Below are 13,741 nucleotides of genomic sequence, written 5' to 3'. Positions count from 1 at the left end.
TTGCTGAGCTGGTGGCACAGACCTCAGCTCTCAGGCTACCCCTGTGTTTCCCAAAGGAGAGCTGACATTCCAGGATGGCTTCCAGAGCAGGATGTCATGGCTGTGGTTTTCTCCCTAGACAAGGATTTATGTCATTTGTGTTACAGAAGTGAACACACACTTGGAAATGAATCCATCCTGGAAATCCTGCTTCACTGGGTGAGGGAGGCTCAGCCCTCTCTGTGCACATCCCTGTGCTACTCCTTTCCACAAGCACACCTAAATAAACTAAAAAATACAAATAAAAAGACTATTATGATGAGAATTTCCAAACATATAAAACAGCAGCAAGTTTCTTTGTGTGCCCTCAAGGGTGAGAGAGCAGACATGAAGGTATCTGAGGTGCAGCCAACTCCTGTGCATCCTCCTCCCATGGAAATACTGCATCCTATTTCCAGCAGAATTTTATCAGAGCCCTTTTCAAACAGACCTTGTGACACAAGGGAAGACAGCCTGTAAAATGCATGGAATCCTGGTATTACCAATAATCCTTTTGTGGCACCATGTGCTCACAGGGACACAAAAACACAGAGACCACCATGGGTTGGTGCCAGCTCAGGAAATGTGTCAGCAGCACCCCAAATGGAGTCATTCAGGTGAAACACAAGCTTGAAAGGGAGCAACTCTACAAAATGATGAGTAACATAAAGATTAAGTGAAGATCTAAACCATTCAAGGACACATCACATGCTCTTGGAGGTATACAGCCATAAGAAAGTGTCCTAGGTCTGGAAACTATAGATCATACTTAAACTGAGCCCAAATGATAAACATTTCATCCTTTGTTTGGGAGCAAGGAATGCAGTAACAACGGTGTCATGTTCAATATGCACTGAACATATGCTCAGTATACATTCAATAAGCACTTCTGTTAGTCAGATGCAGTTTTGGACTGTTGATCTGTAATGAAGTAAATTGAACACAGCAGTTTGCTGAAGGACAGGACAGATTTGCCTCTTCCCAGTAGTTCTGTGTTGCCATAAAATGAGAAGCCATTTCATCCCCCAGGAGCACTCCACAACCCAGCCCAAATTAAGGACTCCTCTCATTTTGCTTGAGTTAGAAGGTAACTCAGAGCTGCCAGACTCTGTTTGGTTTCCTAGACCCATGATTATTTTAAGCAGCTCCACGTCAGAAGTACAAATACAGGATTTACATTCATTTGCCTAATTCTATCACAGTATAAAGCCTTAGGAGAGTTGGGGAAGAAGAGACCCCAGTGTCACTCCTGACACCTCAAGGAGCACAGTGGTCCCAATTTTCCCTCTCTCTCTTCTCTGCAGAATCCCAGAGAGAGCTCCCATCCCATCAGGATGCACATCATGACCCTGCACCAACCAAATCCTGGCTCATCACCCCTACTCCTGAAACAAAAAGAGCTCTACTAGGTTATAACTTTGGGTGTTTGGAGATTTCTTTATTTCCTCCCCAAACTTACACAGCTCAAAACCACTGTGTGTCGCTTTCCATTATATCTGCTCCTCAAAATCCCTTTGTGCCACTTCTTTAACCATCCTCATTCCTCAGGCCACAGAAGAGTCAAACTGGAACAGGCACACTGCATCACCCCCAAAGATGCACCATGTTTTATGTTCTACATATTTCAAGCCTAAAGAACAGCTGCAAACAAAGGGCTTCTATAAATAAAGCTTCACAATAGGTATTCAACAACAACAACAAATAAGCTTTCTCCTCCCTCCATGGAGCTGGTTCAGGAAACCTTAAAGTTGAAGAATCAAAGAGAAACAGAGTTGTGTGATATTTTCCCAGTGTCATAAAAATAAACCCAGGAAGTTGTCATCTAAACCAACAAAACGAGAAGTAATTCATATCTCTCAGGCTTTCACGTAGTTTTCATTGTGCTGCATTTAATTAATGTTTCACCCTTTACAATTTGAACTCCAAGTCTAGCTCTGTAACACTCAAACAATAATGTTAGACTCCTTTTTCCCAAACTGTCTGTACAGCCTTGTAACATATACAGAAACTGGAATGGAAAAACCTCTATTTTCATATCCTACTCAAAGGAGGATTTGTTAAACTGCCTTGAGGGAGGAGTTCTGTGTCCTCCTTACTTAAATTATGTAAAGAATTGGTGCCTGTTTATCTACCTTTTAAAGGAGGTCCCTTTGTTTACTTGGTCTCTTCCTTGGATGAACTGGGCATAACCATTTGAAGTAAATAGAAATATTTGCTCTTTTTTTTGTTCCCTGCTTGAGTTTCCACTCTGGAAAACCTCTTGAGTCTGTGGACAGACAGTTGAGGTGCCTGAGCTCCAGAAAATGGCTTTGTTTTGCCAATATTTAATAATTCCCAAAAGATTCTGATGCAATACTCCTGATTTTCAGCTAGTACAATCAAGTTAAGAACTGTCCTAACCATAACTCAAATCCTTGTTATGAGAAGCAGTTGTGTTCACAAAGAAAATTCTATTTAACAAAGAAACATGAAGGGAAGCTTAATACCAGAAAAACCTTCTTTATCATGGCCTGGGATCTGGGCAAGGGCATAAAGCCTGGAAGCACATTCCAGTACTGTGCTCCAAAGTCAACATGCATCCTGGAAATATTAAATATTGTGTTCAGTTTTCCTTAGTGAAAATACAGATGATCTGTCTTACATGAGGTATTTTTTCAAGACCACAGTCCTACGTTCAAATGGTAAGAAAAGATTTTCCCAGAACAACAGGATTTTCTGTGAAAAGGAAATTATGTATTTCAGCCAGTTCAATTCACAATGCCTTTTCTCTGAGAAACTCAGGGAATACATGGAACAGAAAGAAATAATGCTGCTGCTGTACAGTTCTTGGTGCAAAGCAAGATTGCCAAATTGTGACATACCCTGAGAGTTGGCACCAACTCAAAGCTGCACAAGGAGCAGCCACCACAGGTCCAGCTGTGGGCAGGCTCTCAGCAAAGGAAGAGTCTTGTACCTTCTAGAATATGATTCTGAAGCTCCAGCCAAGGATGCAGCAGAGTTTGAGCCTGCAGGACTTGTTTGTGGGGCAGTGATGAAGTGGGAACTACAGGAAGGAGCCCGGAAATTAGTGGGAGCTTACCTTCAGAACATGTCATACATATCACTCCACCTGTATCCTTTGGATTATGTACAAAACAGGTGAAAAAATACAGATCACAGAAGTATCAAAACATTCTTTCAGTCTGTCTCTTTCATGTCCCTTCTTGAAAGACACCAGTGAACAGTAAATCTAGCACGTACAGATGGGGTCCCACAGTAGGGGAGAACAGGGAAATCCAAGAATCAGACCAGACCAACCAAATCTGGCAACTCCACATCAACGTGTGGAGCCTGAGCACTCCCACTCTCACCTGGGAAGTCTGAGCTCTTGCCCAGCCTGTTACATAAATCCCTGGAGGAAATACTGAAGGCAGAACCAGGGCTGACCTCTCTTCCTCACCTCTGGCCATGTGGAAACCCAGCCTCATAAGTTACAGTACCTTTTTTTATAAACCACAGGTTCTTACAATTTAAATCCTCCCCGATTTCAGAAGGAAAATTTGCCTTTTTGTCAGTGTAGCTGGAAAGCAAGAATGAGATTTCTTCATTCCCCTGCCTCTCCTCCCTGCCTGCCCTTGCCAGGCAGACACAGCTCTGGAGTGAGGTCACCCCAGTTGCCACCAGAAAACTCAATTCATTAAAAAGTGGCTTTCAACAGAGGTGTGGCCTTGGGCTGTGGTGGGAATGCTGCCATCTGCCTTGGGTTCCTCCAATATTGACACTGCAGCAGCACAGCCAGTGCCACCCTGCTCCCTGCTCTCATTCCATAGCAGGGAAAGAGAATTTAAAATAAAATTAAAAGCAGGACTTTGACAGGAGGACTGAGCTCAGCAGCACCACCTCCCATGGAGGTGCTCAAGGGAGCAAAACTGGAAGTGGGATGTGCCAAGGGAGCTCCATGGGCTTTTGTAGGGTTACTTCATTTAATGCTAAATCTATATAGAATTTCTCTTTAGTGCATAGCCTGCTTCAGGAAACAAGACAAACAAACAAGCCTGACTGCTTTATGGAGTACTGATCTACTGATGTGCAATATGAACAATCTGAAGAGGAAATAGGGGCTGATATTATGAATTTTTGAAGCCAGGAGCTGGAGCTGCATTACTGAGAAGTGCTGCCTGTGCTAGGAGTGAGGAGAGAGAGATGGAGCCAAAGGAGCTGCTCTCCATCAGCCAGGGTTGTGGATTCACAGCTAACAACAAGACTGGCTTCAGGGGGATCTGCACCACAGAAACAAAGGTGAACAGATTCTATTTCAATTTGTACATTTTCTTCCAAACTTTGCAATTAGGAAAATGTATGGTTCATCTCCCTAATTAGCAGAACGTGTCCTGGACTAATTGAGGTCTCTCCTACCGGTCAGCAACATCACTGAAGCCCTGCCAGCACTCCATAAACTCAACCTTCTCCCTGTTACCCAAAAAACTCTGTTCACCAATTGTTTTTCCCCTATATTTTATTGACATGACAATTTCATTCTCATGGTGTATTTAGAAATAGGACACATTGGGAGGAAATAAACCAGGCAATCTTACAACACACACACAACAACAAAACCAAACTGTGCTTCACTGCCACCCAGGAGTGCTCGGAGGGAGATGCAATGAAAGCAAGGACTGCAAAGGTTTATGTGGATGTTTGCAGATTGCCCTCTCATTGTAGTGTGAGTGACATTTGGAGGTGTACAGAGAGACTGAGACTCTGAAGATGAGCAATCCCTCCCTGACCAGTTTTAACTGGCAATAACCCCTCCAGTCTTTTCCTGAGGTACAGCTGGACCCCCTGAGGGAGAGGAGATAGAAATGGACATTTTGTCTTTTTTTTTCTCCATCTCATCTTTAGATCCCCATGTTCTTTACAACTGGCTAGAGCTGCAGCTCAAGGGGAAAATGTCTGTCCAAGTACATCCATCCCTCCAGGAAATGTAAACCCTCATTAAAGCTCTCTGCAGACCTGTCCCTGAGCCTCAGGACTCAAACAAGGAATTTGGCACCGTGGGATCACCTCAGCTCCTGCACCAGGTACTGCAGGGACCTGAGGCAAATAGAGTCCAAGGCCATGGCATGAAGGACCCAGATGAGCAAACACTGCAGTGCTAATGCAAAAGCACCATCTGTGGCAAGAGCTAAAGGAAACAGATTCCATCAGGCCTGGCCCTGCAAAGCATTTGCAGCTGTTATATCATAAATTTAAGGTATAAATTTCACATGAGTATTTACTGAACAATTTATCATGCACCATGAGAGGAAACTCAATCAGAGAGAAAAGGAGAAAAAAGAAACCCAACCAACTTTTTAGATTGTTCAATTTAGTATTGAAGATTAATTTTGGCTTTCATTCTGGGTATCTCCCACTGGGAGATGAGCTGGAAATAAAAAGGAGGAATGAGTTCTGTAGTTTCACCTCCATCGATCATTTTCAGAGATGATCCTCATAAAGCCAGCATGAATAATTCAGGTGTGGTTTACTGATGAGCCCAGATCCAAGATAACAGGAGTGGCTGCATCCTTCTGAGGTCAATCTGGCTGTGTGTTACTTAATCAGGCACCTTCACTGCAGTGGCAAGGCCCACACAGGCTGACAGATCTGGAAAGACACTCAGTAACTCCAGAGTTTCTAAAGCCAGAGAGACAAGGCACTCAGAGAGATGCATTGATTTCAGTCAAAGCTCATTCTCTGTAAAAATCTGATAAAACCCTTTCAGATTTCCAGGTGTCATTTTCAGTGGTTAAAATGATCTTCTCCTAAAAATCCCCCAAACCCAAGTAAGCTACAACACAAAAAGAACAGAGGCACGATGTTCCAGCAATACATCTCTCCAGATGAAGATCAATCCTGCTCTCAGCTCTGCCTCTGAACTGCTGCACATACACAGAATCATAAAACAAGTTTGGATTGGAAGGGACCTTTGAAATTCATCATGTTCAGTGCTCTTGGTGAGTTCAGTTCAAATTTGCCTTACCCACCCAGGCTGGGACCTTTAAACAGCAAGGACAGCTTCTTGTAGTAAATGTATGCAGAGTCCAGAGGGGGCAAATGACTGCTCATGACATTTTACATTTGAGGGCTTTTCCCTTTTGTTTATATAAAATTAAATAACTGACAATCTCTCATAATTCATCTTGTGGCATCACTTGTGGTTCAGTTACACAAATCTAATACAGAGACATATACAGTCTTTACTCTTTTTTTTCTTCAGACTCTTACAAACACAGCTCTGCATCACAATTCAAGAACATCAGGAGAGCCCAAATGGTAATGCCTTTCCTGGAGATCGAGTTACCACTTCAGGTCAGCAGCCATTAGCTGACCCAAGGGCCTACTCAAGAGGACCAAGAATGTTCTACAGCTACAAGAAAAGGTCATTTTCTTAACCCCAGCACTAGGTTAGGATAATATCAGAGATGGGCCAACTTTCTATGCTGTGATTTTTACATAATATTTGCCTACCCAGTGACTTCCAGCTAACATGACATTCCCCAATAATTAGCTTCTTTTTACATCATGTTAGCTATTACATGCTTTGAATATGAAATATCCCTACTGATTTTTAATTTTGATTTAAATTTGTACAGCAACCTACAGAAAACAGAGATGGAATGGTGGAGTTACCTGGTTATTTTAGGTATTAATTTTTGGCATCTACCAAATTGGAATTAGTCTCCCTATCAAACCCAGCACCCACAGATCTGCTGAATACATGGTTTTAGAAAACAATGCAAATATATGTGTGAGCGGCATAAACCTCACAAACCATTTTCCCTTTCTCTAATAAAACATACCTTTGGAATTATAGGGTGTCTCAAAAGAATTCAGGGCCCTCTGGGGGTTGGAGCAGATGATCTCCAGAGGTCCATTCCAACTCCAACCCCTCTGATTCTGTGGAAACCTTTAGCCCAGAGCAGCGCACAGCCTGTAACCTCAGCCCAGCCTGCTGGAGCTGAAAGATGGGTGACACTTCAGGGACCATGGAAAGCCATCTGTCCTGCTGCCTCTGCCCCCTGGGAATGCTCTCAGTGCTGGATCTGATGCTTAAATTAAATCAGGAGCTGGGGGAGGTACCAACAAGTCACTTGGTGTCACCACACTCCATTTACAAGACAGCTCCTTCAGGGACACATTTCTGGCCATTAACTATTAATGGGCCTCTCTCACACTACTCTAGGGAAAAGTGACAAGATCACCCATCCTAGGATTGAATAAATTCACAACAAACCCATACTGTGAGGAAACCAACCACAAATGATGTTGGGAAGGAAACAGATCACCAAGCTTTCCTTCAGCTCCCACAGGCATGACACCATCATCCCAGAGGAGCATTATTACTGATGTGCACACACAGGATGAGAATAAAGCCTGGAGAATGTAATAAAATGATGTTTGGTACCTGCAAGGTGGACACAGGAAAACCACAGGGTACTGGTCTCTGAGGTCTGCTCCAGTCATGTGCACAATGCCCCAGACCTCTGACCAGAAGCCAGTGGGAATTCAGATTTCTAGTGCTGAGTCTGCACTGAAAAGTGCATCACCTTACAGGGGAATGCCTCAGTCTGCTGGCTGGTGTGTGGGGCACACACAGAGAATATATATCCTACATATCATATATATAATGTGTGCACAGAAAAGGCAATCACACTTTGGGCTACTCGCCTGCAACACTCCTGCCACATTCTACAGGTTCCCTCCTGCCTTGCAAAGTCTGACCATCAAAACAAAGCCACAATTTCATCACAGGATTATTTCAGCGTAAACAATAATGCTAGAAAATAAGTCTAGTCCTACTTTACATAGATCCTATATTTAAGTCCTACTTTATAGCAAGAAGTTCCCCATATTGCTTTAAATCATGTTAAATTTTTCATTTTCATTTTATAACAGTCACCACCACTGAGTTACCATATCTCTTTTATTTTTACTTTAAAACTGGATATGGCTCAATGAAAAGTACAACTCCAGCTCCTTTTACCACAGCAATTTCAAATAATTTTATAGAAGAAATCTATGAACTGGGATGAGGTTAATTTCTTTGGTATCTTCATTATTTATTCTGCTGTTTTTCTGATGCATTAAAGCAATAATTAAAAACAATACTGGAGGACAGACAGAATGAAGGCCATTTTTTAAAAAAAAATGTTTGTAAAAGAACACAATCAAAGCTGGAAGGTTTAAACAGAAATCATGTTTTGCATTCAGAGTAATATTCCACAAAATCCTCTGCAGTTTCTTTCTCAGCAGAGCCTTTCTGCTCAACCCGAGAGCAGGATAACATCACGTGTTCATTTTATGGCCTGAGCTATGGAGCAGAGAGAAGCATCCTTTGCAATTCTCCCTTAAAATGAGAATCCAATTCTCACTTAAAATGTCAAATAAATCCCATTCCACCGAAACCACAATTGCACAAGAGCTCATATTGACAGGGATGTGTGCAGAAAGCAGGGCAGCCGCTCCTCTCCAGAGGAAGATTTTAATATTATTTCAGCTTAAACATTCCTACAGAAAACACAGCTCCCCAGTAAAATAACCACTATTACAACAAAGATGGCCCTTGCCAGCCCACAAGGATGTGTGGTGAGAGGCATAAAGCTGAATTTTGGGGCACAAGGAGAAGGGTGATCCTGCAGCCAGGTGAGAGGGGCGAGGCTGAATTTTGGGACACAAGGAGGATCCTGCAGCCAGAGGCAGGTGAGAGATGCAAGGCTGAATTCTCAGACACAAGGAGGAGGGTGATCCTGCAAATAGAGGCAGGTGAGAGGCACAAGCCTGAATTTTGGGACACAGGGAGGAGGGTCCTGCAGCCAGAGCCAGGTGAGAGATGCAAGGCTGAATTTTGGGGCACAAAGAGGAGGGTGACCCTGCAGCCAGGTGAGGCACACGGCTGAATTCTGGGACACAAGGAGGAGGGTGACCCTGCAGCCAGGTGAGGCACAGGGCTGAATTTTGGGGCACAAGGAGAAAGGTGACCCTGCAGCCAGGTGAGGCACAGGGCTGAATTTTGGGGCACAAGGAGGAGGGTGACCCTGCAGCCAGGTGAGGCACAGGGCTGAATTTTGGGACACAAGGAAGAGGGTGACCCTGCAGCCAGGTGAGGCACAGGGCTGAATTTTGGGACACAAGGAAGAGGGTGACCCTGCAGCCATGTGAGGCACAGGGCTGAATTTTGGGACACAAGGAAGAGGGTGACCCTGCAGCCAGGTGAGGCACAGGGCTGAATTTTGAAGCACAAGGAGGAGGGTGACCCTGCAGCCAGGTGAGGCACAGGGCTGAATTCTGGGACACAAGGAGGAGGGTGACCCTGCAGCCAGGTGAGGCACACGGCTGAATTCTGGGACACAAGGAGGAGGGTAACCCTGCAGCCAGGTGAGGCACAGGGCTGAATTTTGGGACACAAGGAGAAAGGCGACCCTGCAGCCATGTGAGGCACAGGGCTGAATTTTGGAGCACAAGGAGGAGGGTGACCCTGCAGCCAGAGCCATCCCCTGCCCTGAGCAGCTCTGTGCCTCCCCTCACCCTCAGCCCAACGGGTGTCAAACCCTCTGAAGCTGCCCCAGAGCACCTCAGCTGAGGTGTCACTGATGGACACCGGGGTGGATTTGCTGTGAATGGGTGAACATGGTCACACACTGCTGCTCTGATGGCACTGAGTCACTTCCCAGCTCTTCCAGCAATGGGGGTTCCAAGCTGAAGTGCTGGGATAACTCAGTGTCTGAGTTCAGACATGAGAATCTGCATTTTCTCTTTTAACACAGGTGAGATAACAGAAATAAAATGCTATGGCTTCCCCTTTCAGATCATTATGTGGGACTTCAGCAAGGGAAAGTAAGACCTTGTGTGTTATCCAAGCCACAGAGATGGGTTTGGAAATGTGTCTGCTATAATAGATTGCAAAAAGAAAACTATGAATACCTTAAACATTAATCACTTGCTATAAAAAGGCTCGTTTTTCCTCACAGGATGGTTATATTTAGAGAACAGGATTAGAACTGCAGTGGAGGAGAACTAAAAGGGCATAATCATCTTAAAATAATGTTGAATTTTGGGTTTTAGCCTATTGTCTTATAAGCAGTCTTCCTACCATAACTGAAATGGGAAGAAGGAATTATTTTTTCCTGCTTTTTCTCCTTGTTTATTCAGCAATTTTGAGCACATTTTGTGCAGAAGCCAAATTCCCACTCCCCCAACAAAAGCCATTTCCTGCTTTCACACAGCAATGCTAGAGAAATGTCTCAAGCTGTGGGAAACCACATCTGAAGGAAAAAAGACTGCGGGATATAACATGGCACACTTACAGCAGCACTTCAATCTACTTAAATCATTTTTTTAACTGATTAGCAAGAAGTTCCCCATATTGCTTTAAATCATGTTACATTTTTCCTTTTTATTGCTTTTCCTGAGATCTGGCAGGCTATGTTTTTCAACATCACTGATATAAATGAATAATAAAACAATCCTCCATCCTTTCTGGCCAGCCTGCTTTCTCTTTTACTGGCTTCAGCCTGAATAATGAAAATATCTATGCCACAGAAACAGGACTCAGAATTGAAATTGTTTTTTAAATCCCTACGCTCTTCTCAGGGAGATGCTTTATTCCCTGAGGTACAACAGGAAAAAGCAATTTAATTAAAGGCACTCTTCTTCAGACATCACAACTGCAAATATACTAATGTGTCCCTAAATCACCAGAGGCTGCTGAATATTCAACCACAGAAATTTTTTAAGAAAGATGCAGACTACCCCAATATCAAAGGTGGGAAATGCCTAAAACAAATATAACCAGTTAATACACAATAATCACAGGCAGTGATGCATTTTGCTCACCCTAGTGGGTTAGGGGTTGGGGTTTGAATCAGTGGTTGATGTTGAAATATTTAATACCCCTGGTAGGTATCTTTCCTCTTCTTTTAGTCCCAAGGTCTCAAATTTTAATCCAGGAATCATCACTGTGTGAACTGTGCCCCATGAAGAATCACCCTGTGCTCCAGCTACACAGCATCACCAATGGGGAACGGATCAATAATTCATCAGGAGCAGAGCCACAGGTTGGGAATTGCTTTGTTTACTGCAGCCACCCTTTAAATGCAACAATGTGCCTTTGCAGAGCCTCCTCTCAGCTCTGCCACGCAGCTCCAAAGCAGGACTGGGGACAGAGCAGCGCGGGGGGATGTGTGACACCCACCATTCCTGGGCACTGGCCAATCCTGGGAGCACAGAGATGCTGAAAGTACCGGAATGTGGAAGGGGTTTTGCTCCTGCAGTGCCTGTGCATGGCCCTTCCTTCCAGAAAGGAGACAAGGATTACACAGGGGTGGAGAAGAGAGGCGGGGAGAACCTTCACTGAGAAGGAAACAGAAGAGGAGAGACCCTCTGCCTCCAACCTGCCCCATATTCTGCCTTTTGGGCCCCTGCACAGCCTCCCTGCAGGACTTTGCAAGATCCTCTCTAACCCTTACTCCTCTATTTCAACACCTAAAGCAGATGCATGCACAGACATGTGGCCAGCAAGCAGTAGGAAAAAAGAACAAAAAATATCTATCTTGACCTCTTAATAACAACAACAACAAAATCTCTGCTTGGGCTGTACTCATTCCATCTCCTGCCTCGGGTGGGTGAGATCCAGCTGCTGCTCCAGCTCGGTGCAGCTATGCAGGGTTTCCCACTGCCTTCATTCACCTCTTCCATGGGCACACGGTGCTGCTGCAACTCTCAGGGAAACCTTCCCTTCCCTTCCCTTCCCTTCCCTTCCCTTCCCTTCCCTTCCCTTCCCTTCCCTTCCTTTCCCTTCCCTTCCCTTCCCTTCCCTTCCCTTCCCTTCCCTTCCCTTCCCTTCCCTTCCCTTCCCTTCCCTTCCCTTCCCTTCCCTTCCCTTCCCTTCCCTTCCCTTCCCTTCCCTTCCCTTCCCTTCCCTTCCCTTCCCTTCCCTGGCTCAGGAAGCACCAACTCAGCACCACAGAGTGATGGAAAGAGCAAATCCTTGATTTCCAGTGGCATTTATTTCCCCAGCTCAGCCAGGTGAGGAGCAGCCTGAACCTTCCCTTCCCAAGCTCCCACTTTGGTCCTGCACTTGGGAACATAAACAAAGGGATCTGAATTCCTTGCCCATCTTTCCTCTCCTTTATCACCAAACCCTTTTCCCAGCACAATGCTGGACTCATTTCTAAGGAGAGCAATGGGCTGTTATTAACAAGAGCAATAAGTGCAGGTTTTTATGCTGAAGGAAATCAAAGCTCTAAAGGAGCAGGAGCTTATGTGACTGTAATTGTACCCTGTGTCAGATACAACCTGGTTTACATTAAGCTCTACAGAAAAAGCTGCTTTTGTTTAGGAAAAACGTACCATGTAAATTTGGACATAACTCTGAGGATTCTGATTAATCAAACTCAAATAAGCCTAAAATGGAAAGACACAGATTGTCTCAAAGTTTACATATTTGCCCCAACAGAACCAACAGCCCCAGTTCTTCCTCTCAGAGGTTTCCCAAGCATCCATTCATCCCCTGAATCACTCCCTGCAGCAGAGGGAGAGGAGCTGTAGCAAACAATACTGCAGGGCAAACAAGAAACAGAGCTCTACAGCTGTCCCAGGGTCTGTCTCAGACACATCCACAGTGGCTTCAACCAAAATTCAGTTCATGTGCAAACTCCAATTTGGTTTCCAGAGCCAGGGAAGGATCTCACTATCTTATCCAGTGTCACCATCAATGAAGGCTCTCAGGCCAACACCTGCCTTACAAAAAAATTTAAGACTGTAGCGGAAATACGAAACTAATTCAATTTTTTCCCCATTAAGCTGCTTCTAATGGGAATACAAAACATGATATCCATAGCCTGCTACTAAATTCAGATGGTTCCTTAAGAGCATTTAAGGATCTGAAGAGAAATTACACTTTTCCTTTCTTTGCTTTTTCCAAAATAAAAACACATTTGCTTGTTTGCTACTAACAGCAAACCCGCCCACTTTCTCCAAGAGAATGCAAACTGCATTGAATTTCTAGTGTAATTACAACTCTGCCTCTTGCCACTCAAAAGCCTGTTTACCTGGACTACATAAGAAGCTTGGTACACAGCTAAATCCTTACAAAGCATCAGAGGTGGATAAGGATACTGTGTCCATAAGACATAAGCAAATATAAAAATGATGAGTGCATGGTCTTAAAACAAAGGAAATGTGCTTGTAAGAGACAGAACTGCTTTTCTGTGTGCTGTAATCATGTTAGAGAAACATTCAAAGCACCCAGACTATTATCTCTTGAAACACAGAGCGCTGAAGATCATCTTTGACTTAAATCTAACAATCAGTTCCTCTGACTGCTGGGTCAAGGCAAGCAAAAAGCAAAAAAGCAAACGCAGCCAGGGAAGCAGCTCTGCTGGTAAATGACAGCCACAATGCATGTGCAGGAAATGCCTTTTCATTCATGTTTCTACCACCTCACATCAGTTTTTATTTTCCAATTTGCCTGCATGTCATAATCCATAATAGATGACAGCAGCTCCATTCCAGGTGGCATAGGGCACCCCGCTCCGTATGGAGAGCTTTAGAGCACACATGGCTTTGCCAGACGTGTGCTGTGCCTTGTTAACACAGGGCTGGGGTCTTTTCATTTTATTTTCAAGGCTAAACGTGACCTGCCTACTTCCAGTGACAGAAGAAGTGGTTGATGTAACCACCTCTCCTATCAAAGGGAGCGCTG

At 44.2% G+C, this 13,741-nt stretch overlaps 1 protein-coding gene across 7 annotated transcripts in view; it reads right to left on the bottom strand.

Annotated features, from left to right (window-relative positions):
* Positions 1-13,741, bottom strand: part of TACC2 (transforming acidic coiled-coil containing protein 2) — a 90,428-nt gene that overhangs the window by 39,412 nt on the left and 37,275 nt on the right. The window lies entirely within an intron of this gene.

The sequence above is a fragment of the Ammospiza caudacuta genome, chromosome 9 (genome assembly GCF_027887145.1).
Source record: "Ammospiza caudacuta isolate bAmmCau1 chromosome 9, bAmmCau1.pri, whole genome shotgun sequence".
In the NCBI taxonomy this organism is placed as follows: domain Eukaryota; kingdom Metazoa; phylum Chordata; class Aves; order Passeriformes; family Passerellidae; genus Ammospiza; species Ammospiza caudacuta.
This window is presented reverse-complemented; position numbering and strand designations above follow the sequence as displayed.